This window comes from Onychomys torridus, chromosome 10 (genome assembly GCF_903995425.1).
Source record: "Onychomys torridus chromosome 10, mOncTor1.1, whole genome shotgun sequence".
NCBI classification, from domain to species: Eukaryota; Metazoa; Chordata; class Mammalia; order Rodentia; family Cricetidae; genus Onychomys; species Onychomys torridus.
Window position 1 is genome coordinate 6,302,061 of NC_050452.1, and position 15,032 is coordinate 6,317,092.

The window sequence follows — 15,032 nt, forward strand, 5'->3', positions numbered from 1 at the left end:
TCTTTCACCAGTGGCTTCTAATTTTCACTGCAGGAAAGTTAAACTTATTTTTACATATTTGTGTAAACACTAATTATTATCTACATATGAAGAATATACTATCAGCTCAACTTTTCCATAAAGAGCCACACAGGCAGAAAACTACAAAATGAGTTATTTGGAAGCAGCAAAGGTGTTTGGGATTTAGAGAGTTACCACCTTGGAAGGAGAAAGCCCACAGTAGGGGCACTGGCACTGCCCTCTGCTTTGGACTCCAGGCCACAGGAAGCACAGAGACTGTAGTCAGAGCCCCAGTGCCTGGGGTACACAAGGGATAAGACATGACTTGACACAGCGGCGGCTCCATACCGGGAAAACACAGGCACAGACGTCAATCACTGTGTTCTCTCCCTAAAGTCTTTATCAATTAGAAACTTGAAATGGCAAGAGTCAGGGAAGTCGGGTAGTAGATAATTGATTAACAAAGCTACTGACAATTGCATGGTGCTTGCAGGACTAAAACAAAAGGCCAGAGTAACCCAATGGTTAAAATATAGGGCTTCCACTTGAGAGCCCTGAAGAGGTACAGAACAGCCCTTCTAAAGAACAAAAATTCCCCCAAGACAATCTGTGATTTCAAAGAAATCTAGCCACATGCTGACAAATGCAGAGGACAATTACGTAAGGACCCCTGTGATTTTCTTTGCACCCACATTGCTGGGTAAAAACAACTAGGCATACCAAGTGAGATGATCCAATGATTAAAAACTAGAAGAGGTAAAAGTGAAACCTGAATATAGACACAGAAGTGATTCAAATATTACAGTTAAAGGCTTTATTCAGAATAATCCAAGGAAATATTTTTTCAAACACATTAGTAGATGGCTTTCTAAAACAATAAAGTATAAATTATACTGTTTAGACTTGTGATGAAATGAAATGAATAAGTGATTCTCTGTCCAGGGCCACAGCAGCTGAAGACAGGCAAGAACTCAGGATGTTAAGGCATGGGGTTGTAAAAATACTAAAACATTCCTGATATAAGCAATAGAAAACATTCAACACATGTCAAAATTAAGGGGAAAATCGAGCAACAGAAACAAATAAAATATTACTCAAGTGTACGGCAAATTTACAGAAACATACACCTAGCACAACATAGTGAAACTCTTTATAGTAAAGAAAAAGCAGAGTGCAGCTGGAGAGATGGCTCAGAGGTTAAGAGCACTGGCTGCTCTTCCAGAGGTCCTGAGTTCAATTCCCAGCAACCACATGGTGGCTCACAACCATCTATAATGAGATTCGGTGTCCTTTTCTGGCTTGCAGACATATATGTAGGCAGATAGAACACTGGATACATAATAAATAAATAAATATTTTTTAAAAAGAAAGAAAAGAGGTGAGTATTTACGAAACAAAAAAGACAGACACTGTGGTTTATAGACAATTAACATCAAAGGAGCAATAAGCAAATTTACAGCTGTCTTCTGAAGAGACATGATAAAGTCAGAGAGAAATAGACTGCAATCTGCAGGTGCTAAACGGAAACAGGAATATACTGTTCTAAGTCCACCGCATCAGACAGGGTTCTCAAGATCAGGATCAGTTCCCAGAATCCCAGAGAAGTAGGTTCCAATGCCAGGGAAGGAATGGACTTGCCAGTGAGAGTGAGGGCAAGCTGGCAAGAACAAAAGCTGCCTTCTTCCATGTCCTTAGGAGAGGCTGCCACCAGAAGGGGTGTTCCAGATTCGAGATGAGTCTTCCACCTCGAAAGATTGAGAATAAAAGTGGGTCTTTCCACTTCAAATGATTTGGTCAAGAAAAAAATCCCTCACAGGTGTTCCCAGCTGCCTACGTGTTAGTTACTCCTAGAAGTGGTCAGGTAGACCACCAAGAATAGCCATCATATCTATCAAGTATTTCTTTTAAATATCAATAATCTGACATGTTTTCAGATTCTCAGAACCTGGAAGAAACCAGTGCTCATTGAGTATAAGAAAAGGATTACTAACACTTAGAGGTGCTGGGAAGATGGGCTTGGGGAATGTGTGTAGAGACCTGGGCAAGCACACAGAAATCCTAAACAAACAGCACTTTAAGATGCTTTGGTGGGGTTTAGGCTGTGGACAGAATGAAAAGCCACAGTACCATGTATTTTAGGAGAAGAATAGCATTAAGCTAACCCATGCACTGGGAAGAACTGGGACACCACCTTTGATTTCCTGCATACCTCTTGCTTTCCCTTTCCTTCATTCCGGAAAGATGCAATGGTAACATGGATTCTTCCCATACCAGCCTTGCAAGTACTGAGATTATGGGTATGTGCTATAATTTCTGGCTAAAAATATTGATTTCTAATAAATAATTATCAAGAATTCATACTGTGATATCCAGATTAACTCTAGAAATAATAATAAAGGTGGGCCAGAGGGATAGTCAAGATCCCAAGTTCAGCTCCCAGCCCCTACATTAGGTGGCTACTCCAGCCCCAGTCCACAGGCATCCCATAAAATTCTCTCTCTCTCTCTCTCTCTCTCTCTCTCTCTCTCTCTCTCTCTCTCCCTCCCTCTCTCTCCTCTCTCTCTTTCTCTCTCCCTTTTTCTTTCATGCATGTACAAGCAAAACACACAATTATATGCACTATATGCATACACACACAAAAATTTAATCTTTAAAAATGGTAATAACTGGGTGTTTAAATTGGAATGTAATAGAAAAAGTGGGTGAATATTGAAATAATTTCCAAGGAGTTGGAACAAAATGAAGTTGAGAAATATCTAATTAAGATAAAATATGCTTTACCTTTGATTTGGCAAATTTGCCCTCACTAGAAATGTATACATCTGCAAAACTATGCACAGAAGAATTATGCTTAACAATAAACAATAACTTAAAAATGAAATTATTTAAACATTCCTCCATAAAGATTGAGATGAACAAGAATGAACAAATATCAGACATATTCAACCAGTAAACAAATTTACTATCATTATATCATAAAAGAATATTTACCACAGCAAACTTAACATGAACCTTTAACTACATTAGTTCCAACCCAGGTGGAACTGGGAGGAAGTTTATGGGGATAGGGGTCAGGGTATTGATCTGAGGGGTGGCCTCATGGATGTATCTCCTGGATGTATCGCTTAGTCAGAAGATTTTCTGTTGTACACTTAAAATTTACATAGTTTTGCCTAGGTCTAATCCAAGGCTAATACTTCAAAAGAACAGATTACAGGACTTTCATTAAGTATCCCAGAATTAAGCAAGATTTGGTGGATAAAATACAGGACTCGTTACTTAAGTAACTTACCTCAAATCTAGGAATTCAACATATAAAAACCCCAAATAAAGGAGTGCCTGGGGTTATAGTTAGAGAGGCAATGCCCCTGGGTCCCAACGCTGGACACAGGCCATACCAGGAGGAACTGCTCAACTTGGCCCCAGGTTCCGGCCAATCGGTGGGCCCTGCAGGAAGGCTTGACTTTTCCAAGACTGCAGGCAGACACTGCAGTCTCCACACCCTGGCCCCACACCCACTTGCCCAAGACCCCAGCCACTTTCTGAGACTCAGAAACCAACCCCCAGCTCCTATCAGGCCCGGAACTCCCATGTGGACCAGAGGTGAGTACCTGGGGTTATAGTCAGAGAGGCAACTGCCCCTGGGTCCCACTGCTGGACACAGGCCATCCCGGGAGGACCTGACAAACATAGCCCCAGTTTCCAGCCAATCGGCAGGCCCTGAGGGAAGGCTCCCCTTTTCCAAGACTGCAGGCAGACCCTGCAGTCTTCACACCCTGCCCCCACACCCATTTGCCTGAGACCCCAGCCACTTCCTGAGACTCAGAGACCAGCCCCAGCTCCCATCTGGACCAGAGGTGAGTGCCTGGGGTTATAGTCAGAGAGGCGACTGCCTCTGGGTACCACGGCTGGACACAGGCCATCCCAGGAGGAACTGCCCAACTTGGCCCCAGTTTCCAGCCAATACGTGGGCCCTGCAGGAAGGCTCCCCCTTTCCAAGACTGCAGGCAGACACTGCAGTCTCCACACCCTGCCAAAACACCCATCTGCAGGAGACCCCAGCCACTTCCTAGGAATCAGAGACCAGCCCCCAGCTTCCATCCTGCCCTGGAACTCCCATCTGGACCAGAGACCAGAATAACTCCGATCTGGACAAGACACCAGAGGAACTCCCATCTGGAAAAGAGGAGCTACCATCTGGACAAAATAAGGAGAACCCAGGGACTTCCCGAGACTCAGAGTCCAGTCCCCCAGCTCCTATCCCGCCAGCATTCTTATCTGGACCAGCGCTCCCATCTGGCCCAGAGCTTCCATCTGGACCAGAGAGAGGCTCCCTAAATCTGTCAGCTCTCTCTGGACTAAGTACACTGATAAGACCAAGAAAGAACCCAAGAGGAGATGGGCAGACATCAAGGCAGAAGTACATAAAACAAAATAAAGAGTAATACAGCATCACCAGAACCTAGCACTTCTAGAACAGCTAGACCTGAACATCATGGAGTGGAAGAAGAAGAAAACAACCTTATAAATAACATCATGAGGCTAGAGCCTTATATAGAAGAAATCAAAAATAAAGTAGAGGAACAGACATACAAAAAAATAGGAAGAACGCTATGAAAAAAAAAAAAAAAAAACTAGAGGAAAGGACAATTAAAGCAGAAGAAAACAACAAGTCCTTGAAAGAAAATCATGAAAAAGCAAGGGAGACAATCCAAGACCTGAAGAGGGAAATAGAAAAAAATGAAGAAGACACTAGCAGAAGGAATGCTGGAAATAGAAAATCTGAGTAAACAAACAGGAACTTCAGAGGCAAGTATAACAAACAGAATGCAAGAGATGGAAGAGAGGATCTCTGGTGTTGAAGATACATTAGAAGAAATAGATTCATCAGTCAAAGAAAACACTAAAACCAACAAAGTCATGAGCCAAAATGTCCAAGAAATTAGGGACACCATGAAAAGAACAAACCTATGAATAATAAGGATAGAGGAAGGAGAAGAATACCAACTCAAAGGCACAGAAAATATATTTAACAAGATCATAGAAGAAAACTTTCCCAACTTAAAGAAGGAAATACCTATGAAGATACAAGAAGCCTATAGAACACCAAACAGAATAGACCCCCCAAAAAAGTCCCCTCACCACATAATAATTAACAACTAAATGTACAGAATAAAGAAAGAATATTAAAGGCAGCAAAGGAAAAAGGCCAAGTGACTTATAAAGGCAAACCCATCACAATAACACCTGATTTCTCAATGGAGATTTTGAAAGCCAGAAGGACCTGGACAGATATAATGCAGACACTAAGAGACCATGGATGCCAGCCTAGACTAATATAGCCAGCAAAACTTTCAATCATCATAGATGGAGTGAACAAGACCTTCCAAGAAAAAACCAGATTTAAACAATACTTATCCACAAACCAAGCCTTACAGAAAGCACTAGAAGGAAAATTCCAACCTAGGGAAGCAGATACACCCATGAAAACACAGGCAATAGATAACATCACAGCAGTAAAGCCCAAAGAAGAGAAGTACACACACACTACCACCAAAAAAATAAAAATAACAACAGGAACGAACAATCACTGGTCATTAATATCCCTTAATATCAATGGACTTAATTCACCTACAAAAAGACACAGACTAACAGAATGGATACAAAAACAGGACCCATCTTTCTGCTGCATACAAGAAACACACCTCAAATTCAAAGACAGACACCTCCTAAGAATAAAAGGCTGGGAAAAGACTTTCCAATCAGATAGTCTTAAGAAGCAAGCTGGTGTAGCCATCCTAATATCCAACAAAATAGACTTCGAACTAAAATCAATCAAAAGAGATGATGAAGGACATTACACACTCATCGCAGGAAAGATCCACCAAGATGAAGTCTCAATTCTGAACATTTATGCCCTCAACACAAGGGCACCCACATATGTAAAAGAAACATTACTAAAGCTTAAATCACATATAAAACCCCACACATTAATAGTGGGAGACTTCAACACCCCAATTTCACCTCAGGACAGATCAGCCAAATTGAAACTTAACAGAGACATAATGGACTTAACTGATGTTATGGCTCAAATGGACTTAATCGATATCTACAGAACATTCCACCCAAACAAAAAAGAATATACCTTCTTCTCAGCACCCCATGGAACCTTCTCTAAAATCGACCACATACTTGGCCACAAAGCAAATCTCACAAAACAATTGGACTAACCTCCTGTGTTCTATCAGACCACCATAGTTTAAAGTTAGATTTCAACAATGGAAAAAACTACAGAAATCCTACAATCTCATGGAATCTGAATAATGCTCAACTGAATCACCAATGGGTTAAGGAAGAAATAAAGAAAGAAATTAAAGACATCCTAGAGATCAATGAAAATGAATACACCACATACCCAAACTTATGGGATACTATGAAAGCAGTGCAGAGGGAAATTCATAGCACTGAATGCCCACATAAAGAAGCTGGAGAAATCTCACGCTAGTGACTTGACAGCACACCTGAAAGCCCTTGAACAGGAAGAAGCAAAGTCTCCCAGGAGGAACAGACCCCAGGAAATTATCAAATTGAGAGCTGAAATCAATAAAATAGAAATAAAGAGAACAATGCAAAGGATTAATGAAACAAAGACTTGGTTCTTTGAGAAGATCAACAAGATAGACAAGCCCTTATCCAAACTAACCAAAACACAGAGAGAGAGCATCCAAATTAACAAAATCAGAAATGAAAAGGGGGACCTAACAACAGACAATGAGGAAATCCAGAGAATCATCAGGTCATACTTCAAAAACCTCTACTCCACAAAACTGGAAAATCTAAAAGAAATGGATACTTTTCTGGGTAGGTACCACATACCTAAGTTAAATCAAGACCAGATAAACCATTTAAATAGTCCAATAACCCCTAAGGGAATAGAACCAGTCATTAAAAGTCTCCCAACCAAAAAAAGCCCAGGACCAGATGGTTTCAGTGAATAATTCTACCAGATCTTCAAAGAAGACTTAACACCAATACTCTTTAAATTGTTCCACACAATAGAAGCAGAAGGAATATTACCAAACTCCTTCTATGAGGCTACAATTACTCTGATTCCTAAAGCAAACAAAGATGCAACAAATAAAGAGAACTACAGACCGATCTCCCTCATGAATATTGATGCAAAAATACTGGAAGCACATGAATTATGAACCAAAGGCTGTGGAGCCCCTAGCTGGATCAGGCCCTCTGGATAAGTGAAACCATTGAATAGCTTGATCTGTTTGGGAGGCTCCCAGGCTATGGGACCAGGACCTGTCCTTGGTGCATGAGCTGGCTATTTGGAACCTTGGGTTTACACAGGGACACATGCTCAGCCTGGAAGGAGGGCACTGGACCTGCTTGTACTGAATCCACCAGGTTTAAATGAGTCCCCAGGGGTGTCTTGGTCCTGGAGGAGATGGGAATGGAGCAGAGGGACTGGGGGGAAGGTGGGTGTGGGGGCGGGAGGAGGGAGGACAGGGGAACCCATGGCTGATATATAAAATTAAAATACATAATAATAAATAAATAAAATAAATAAATAATTTTTAAAAACCCAAATAAAGAAGAGATTTGGTAAATTTGTGTGAATAAGTAAATTAAGTAGAATGAGCTATAATGATGGAACTTTAAGAAAATATGATAGTATCGAAGAAATGGGGGACTACAGGGAATTAGTGGGGGTTCAGATGGAGAATGTCCCAGGACATATGTCTTTAACTTAACCTGTGTGATTTATATCTGGTCATAGAAATCAAATGGGTGAAATTAGTTTGTCTAATTGTCTGCAGAGGGAAGTTCCTGAATGGCTTCATGTGAATTTCTTCTCAGTACACATGGCAGAGTTGATAGATTCAGGAACTCAAAAAAGACCACCAGTTTATGCTGAATGGTGTGAGTACTGACTGGGAGAACATCGCTTTACATCCTAGTTGTAACATACCTGTCTTCCTTGGGTGCCACAAAATGATGCACTTACTTCATTTTGAGGCAGTAAAGACTGAGAAGACACACTTACCAAGGGCCCATTAGAGCAGATTTGAAGGCTTGCTTCTAGGTATTTGTTTTCAAACTGTGTTGACTGGGGGAGTTAATCTCCCCTAACCCTTTGCACACCAGATGGGCCTGCATCTTCCAAGGACTCCTCTTCTTTAAAAGCACAATTGTTGTTCAGTTCCTCTCAGGTGCAGATTCATTAGCTCTTCACTGGCTTCCCTTGTTTGCTGACTACTTGTGGAAAAAGCCATTTACCCTGGTGAATGTCAAGGTTAGTGCAAGCTGTCCTTGTCATCAGCCTCTCTGGCAGAAGGTCAGGGATAAGCTTTCCTCAAATGGGCAGTGTCAAACAAAGCAGAGCTGGACTTAACTCACCCAAAGGAAGAAAGGAGGCCTGTGCAGGAGTTGATAAACATTCCTGTGGGCTTTGAGCACAGATTAACTCCTTCCTTGCCAGTTTGAGAAAGTGCTTGTTCTGAAAGATGCCTGGCAATGCCTGGACTTAGCAGATCTAAGAAACATGTATGTAAAACAGTGAGCTACATCAGTATCTATGCCTGTTGATACATCAGCATCTTTTTTCATAGTTCTCTTTTGTCATCTTGGCTGTTTAAACAAGTATTATATCTTTCTAAGGGTCCAGTTTGGAAACCAACTCCTTTATCCTATCTCTATCCTAGTCTTTGTGTTTATAACTCCTACCCTCGGTTTATACTGCAGAGAAGTTCCAAACCACATATAAAGACCTACTAGAGTCTGAAATAGTCATACTTTATTTTCATGGAGTGATCAACTTAGCACAGTGGCAGTTTGGGCAACCTCATCCAGTCCAACTTCATCAAGCTAAAGTGCTGTCTACACATGGACAAGCATTAGCCAAACACCAATGCTTATGGAAAGGTGACTTTTGTTTCAAGTTCTACTGTCCACTGTGATAATGAGGGCGGCCCCCCTTTTGAGTCCTTTGGGAGAGCAGTCATAGTTCATGTGCTCTGTGAGGTTAGTCAAAAGAGGTGTCTGTCAAACTAGGTGTTTTCCTTTGGGTTCCTTTGAACGAACAATTGTTTTCAATGTGTTCTTAAAATGTAGGGCACAGAAATATGAAGTACACTTCCTATGTTATTAGACCAAACTCTCATATATTTATAAATGTATACATCATATATATTGTATTTGTTACATAGCACATACTTTCTATTCCAATATTTCGGTATCCACATGGAATTATGGGAGCTTTAGTTGCTATGCCAAAGACTTTGCATAAGTCATAGCCAGGCAGCCAGGCAGATTAGTTTTGTCATGTAAATTTCAATCACATAACTCATATATGAAGCATATATTTCTAAATTGTTGTATTAATTTTAAATTAATTTTTATTAGTGTGTGCATGCATGCATGAGTGTGTGTGTGTGTGTGTGTGTGTGTGTGTGTGTGTGTATGTGTATGTGTATGTGTGTTGTATAAGTTAAGGAGAGCACACATAGCATGCATGTGGGAGTCAGAGGACAACTTTCAGGAGCCTATTCTGTCCTCTTACTGTGGGAGCCAAGAATCCAACTGGTTGCCTGGCAAGTGCTTCTAGCTGCTGAACCACACTAGTTCTGTGTCAACATTTTAGTTCATTTGTTTACTACCCATGATTCACCTGTTGTTTAACACATGAGAGCCCATAGTGTTCTTTGACAAAGTTCCCAAGAGCTTGTTGTGATCTATTTCTTTCAATACACCATTTTCTGAGTTCCCTTTAAGTAGCTACCCTCAGGGTTTTCTGGGAAGTTTTGTTTAGTTCATTCAGAGGTATCTTCAGGGGCTCATGATCAAATCACTGAAATGTCACTCCTGATGTAATTTTAGTGATGTAAATCCTTTTCCAGCATAATAAGTCCTGTTTTCTACCCTTCAATTCAAAAGTCACAGGAAATATTCCCGGCTACACTTATCCTAGAGGGCTCGCTGAGGGCCTTGCTGGGGTACTTCTTGTGTCATCTGCATTTTGTCTTTTTCCTGTAGCTCTTCTGAATCTTTTTCTAGAAGTAATCCTACAGATTTTCCTTCACATACCTCCAGAACTCCTTCATCATCATCATCATCATCATCATCATCATCATCATCATCATCCTTATCTATTTCCCTTCCTCTGGCAAGGAGATAAAGATATGTATAATTACATAATAGTTGAGTTCTTGAAAGGATAAAACTAACCTGGAACAAAACAGAATTTAGAATGATTGCAGCAGTGTCCGCACATCTGAGTATCTACAAGAATAGTTTCAGTTACCCAGTTATTTCAGTTACATGAGAAACTACAGAAATGAAAATGCAGAGATTTAAAATAATTTTAGCACAATATTTTGTTGTAATTATTGTGTTTTATCACTAACCTCTTATTGTCCTTAATTTTTAAATCAAACTATCAAATGAATCTATCTGTAGGAAAATGTATACTATCAATAGAGGTCAGGACTATCCACAGATTTTGGCACCTGTTAGGGCCTTGGTTCATATCCCATGTGGATAAATATGAAGAACTAAACTCTTTTGCATGCCATGTTCTAGAAATGGCCTTTGATATTTTTGTGGAAGACAGACTACCTGTCTTATGTAATAAATAGGGAAGATGTAGTTTGGGCTTTAGTTTTCAGTGTTTGTTTGTTTTGTTTGTAAGTAGGTCCTTTGACCTCATCCTCTGACATGAACTTCATCACTCCGCCTCCCATGGTCTCAGCAGCTGCTCTAGTTACCATAGGTATCAATCTTACTTTCTTAAACACTCTCAAACATCTGAAAATACCTGGCAGCAGCTCTAGACCCTTCTGCCAGGTCTACTCATCTTTTAGAACACTGCATTTTTCTGCCCCTGTCCCCACAACCAGACACTCATGCCAACATCAAGCAACTCAGAAACAGAAATCCGCCCTCAGTCACTACTCTGCCTCAAAAACCCAAATCCCAAACTCTTTTATATTCATGTGCAGACTTTCCTTTTGTACTTCTATCCAGACTCAAACTCTCTGAGTTTTACTGTGCGTAATGACTACAGCTTCCCCCTGTTTTTCATGGCTGTTGAACAGTTCCAACTATCTTAAGACCTCCTTTTATGTTTTAAAAAACATGTGACAATTATCATAAACACAATTCACTTTCTTAAGGAATCTGCTCCTACTACTCCTTTACCAAGAATGCTCTATTTAGAACCGCACAGAACACAGTCACTCTGCCATAGAAATCTCTTTGTTGTGATAATCCTGGAAAACGCACGCTGAACTCAGCTTACCCAGGATACAACAAGGACAAGATCAGTCTTGAATTGAGTACACTATCCCTCTTTTTTTTTTTTTAATTTAGTGTAGACCCACCACAGAAAAGCTTCATGGGAGGTAGCAAAGAGGAGGAAACTCTGATATCTTTGGCTGAGTTCCAGGGCTGTTCCTCCCCAGCCTTCCCCAATATCCATGGTGCCTTCCATGCAGGCCAGGAAGGGAGAGGATAATGCAGGTCCTGCACCTGCAAAAAGAAGGAAATTAATGCTCATCATCCAAAACTACAGAGCTACTGAAAACAAGCTAGCTCAAGCTCCCTGAAGTCCAGAGGGGGCTCCATAAAGAAACACAGACACTTGGAACAAAAATCAGTACTTTCTCCAAGTATTGTCATAGAATAAGGAAAGTAGTGAACAAAGAGGTAGAGAACAAGCACTGCTATGTTGATCCCCAGTTCTACAAAAATATCAGGTTTTGCACCTTGCTATTAGGAGATGATATTCCTGAGAGTAACTATATAATCTTTGATGCCTCAGCTATTCTAAAATTCCAAATTGAGCTTTAAAGGAGTAACCTGGCCACAACTGGGTTTCTGTTAGTCTGCTGTATATTACATGCCAGTATTATTCATTATTTTTACTTTTTCTGTTGGATGCTTCCTTAGTGCTGATATTTCTAGTGAGATTTCATAACTTAACAAAGCTGTAGAATTCTTACTCAAAAAAGATTCTTCAGGGGATGTTGGTAAGGAATAAACATGTATGTCCTGTTACAGGTGTCTGTGGTTGAATATTACCACCAGAAATGTACAAGCAAACAATGCACAGAAGTTTGGTTTTGTAGGGTGACATGATATGTACTAGAAGCAGTAAAGCAAAAATCTTACTTTACCTGTGTTTGCTCACACTCTTCTCCAGTCACCTGAGCCCTCTAAGTCAATCAGTTAAGTGCCCTACTGCCTTCATTCTGTATATAAGTTACAAATTCCTGTGTGCGGTAGGATAATCCTCTTGTATACCGTAAAGATTTATCACTCAAATTGGCTTAATAAAACACTAATTGGCCAGTAACCAAACAGGAAGTATAAATGGGGTGACCAAACCAAGAATGCTTGGAAGAGGAAGGGCAGAGTCAGGAGTCAGCAGCCAGATGCAGAGAAAGCAAGATGAGAATGCCATCCTGAGGAAAGGTACCAAGCCACGTAGCTAAACATACATTAGAATTATGGGTTAATTTAAGTGTCAGTGAAAAGCCTAAGCTACTGGCCAACATTTATAAGACATTTATAATTTATACTACTCCTCTGAGTCAATTATTTGTGAAGCAATTGCTGGGTATTGGGGAGTTGCTGGCAGGATAAAAAACTTCCATTTACATCATGTGTACTGAATATATTAAAGATTATTTACTTTTTCATAAATAATATTTAATATTATTTTATATTTTTCATTTAACTCTCCTGAAGAGTTTCCAAGTACTTGGAAATTTCATTCATGTCTACCTATTTTTTACTTTATGTAGTTGAAATATATTATCTCTTAGCATTGTTGTTTTCAATTATGCCACAGTGAGTATATTCTTACCTGTTTCTGTAACTACTCTGTCAAGATTACTCAATAATAAATGCTGAAAATGAGAATTTCTAGTAAAAAAATAAATGGGAATTTTGATTTTTATAGTAACAAGTCTGTGTTCTCAATAACCATGTCTGTGATTCTTATCTTTCTCACCATGTGTGCTAGCTACTGTTTTAGCATCGGTCTTTGCCCTCTTGCTTGCCTTGTGGATTGTCTTCATCCTCTTTGGGAATCAAATGAAACAAAGGTGTAGAATTCAATTCTTACTTGAAGAAGACTCTTCAGGGGATGCTCGTTGGGAATTCACACCTATGCCCTGTTATGGGTGTCTGTGGTTGGAATATTTCCACCAGAAATGAAGAAGCAGACAGAAGAAGCTAGGTTTTTAGGGTGAAATGATATGCACTAGAAGCACTGAGGCAGAAATTTCACTTCACCTGTGTAAAATGTTGAAAACACAAACTTGAAAATGTTTTCTTTATTTTTTTGTAGGTCCTGGGATACATTTATGATGTATTAATTCCTAGAAGATTAGAAAATGAATTAACTCTTTAAGCATTTTAAATACTGAGATTTTAGAAGCATACAAAATACACAGAACAGTTCAGGTCCAATCCACATTATACTGCAGACATGAGGAGGTCCTTCCTCCACCTGAAAACTACCCTCTCTTTCCTCTATAAGTAAATTAGTAACTTCATTTGGACTTCCTGCCTTTTTTTTTCCTCCGGTTTTTCAAGACAGAGTTTCTCTGTGTAGCTCTGGCTGTCCTGGATCTCACCCTGTAGACTAGGCTGGCCTTGAAATCACAAATATCTGCCTGGCTCTGCCTCCCGAGTGCTAGGATTAAAGGTGTGTGCCACCACTGCCCAGCTGGACTTCCTGCTTTGAAAACATAATGTTAAATCATATAGCCCAAATTTCCTTTCATATCCCATTTATTTTGCTCAACATTATGTGTGTAAATTCATGTTTCAGCAGATAGCAATAATATACATTTCAGTTGAATAATATCCATTGCATAGACTTACTACTTATTAATTTACATAATCTGATTTTGGCTGCAAGGAAGCATGCTTCCTTTGACATTCTTTGATTTTTTTTTTTTTTTTTGGTGGGGGTTGCCTAGATATTCTAATTAATAAAATCACCTTAGTGGACAATTCCAAATGATAGTATTATTTAGAGTGCAATATACTAGCAAGAGTGTAGGACAGTAGTAATCCCTCCCCCCATGCACCTTTTGTCAGCACAGGGTGTTGAACCCAGAACCTCATGCATGCTAGGGAACTGCTCTGCCCACTCCCTACATCCCTGGCCCTCCACCCCTAGTCCCAGCTTTTCCCTGTCAGTCTTTGTCATTTTAACTAAACTGAAGACTTCATTCTATTTTCTCACAGCAATTTTAATTTGCATTTTCCTTTCATTGCCCTTGGTGTGTTCACTAGTCGCTCAGGTATCCTGTTTGTGAAGAACTCATTCAAGACTAAAACCTTTTGTTGTTGCTGTGAGGTAGAGGTCAACAAGCCCCCATGGATATATCCAGGTGACAAAGAAAAGTTTGATAAAAAGATGATTTATTACTGCTCCTGCAGAAAACTGTCACAAACCAGCCTCCATAAATGTGTGTCTGTTTCTGAATATGCTTTATCTACGAATGCATGTTTCAGAACCACACCCATAGCTACTACAGCTTCATCTGTACATGATAAAACAAATTCCTGCAACTAGCCCTTGCTATTTTGGCCCTGTTGTATTCCATATCGCTTAAAAAGTCCTATCCAACATCCAGTACAATCATTTTGGGAAGTTGTTTGGGACTCTGTTGAATGTAAGTATCATGAAATTGTAAGTGTTTACACTCGAGTCTCTCAACACCTGAACATATTTCATTTCTTTATTTAAAAGTTTTATTTTCACTTAATATTATGGTTTTCTGCAAAGATCTCCTATACACTTTTTACTAAATCTACTCCAAGTAATTTTATTCTATTATAAATTTATTCTGCTGCATTTCCTTACCTTCTAAACCACAGAGGCTAATAAAAACGTAATTCAATGTTCTTTGACCTGCTGTACACAAACTATTGTTGTTGTTTTCCTGATGACTTATTTTGGGAAAAAAGTCAACCCAAAGTTGATCAGAGACCTTACTGTAAAC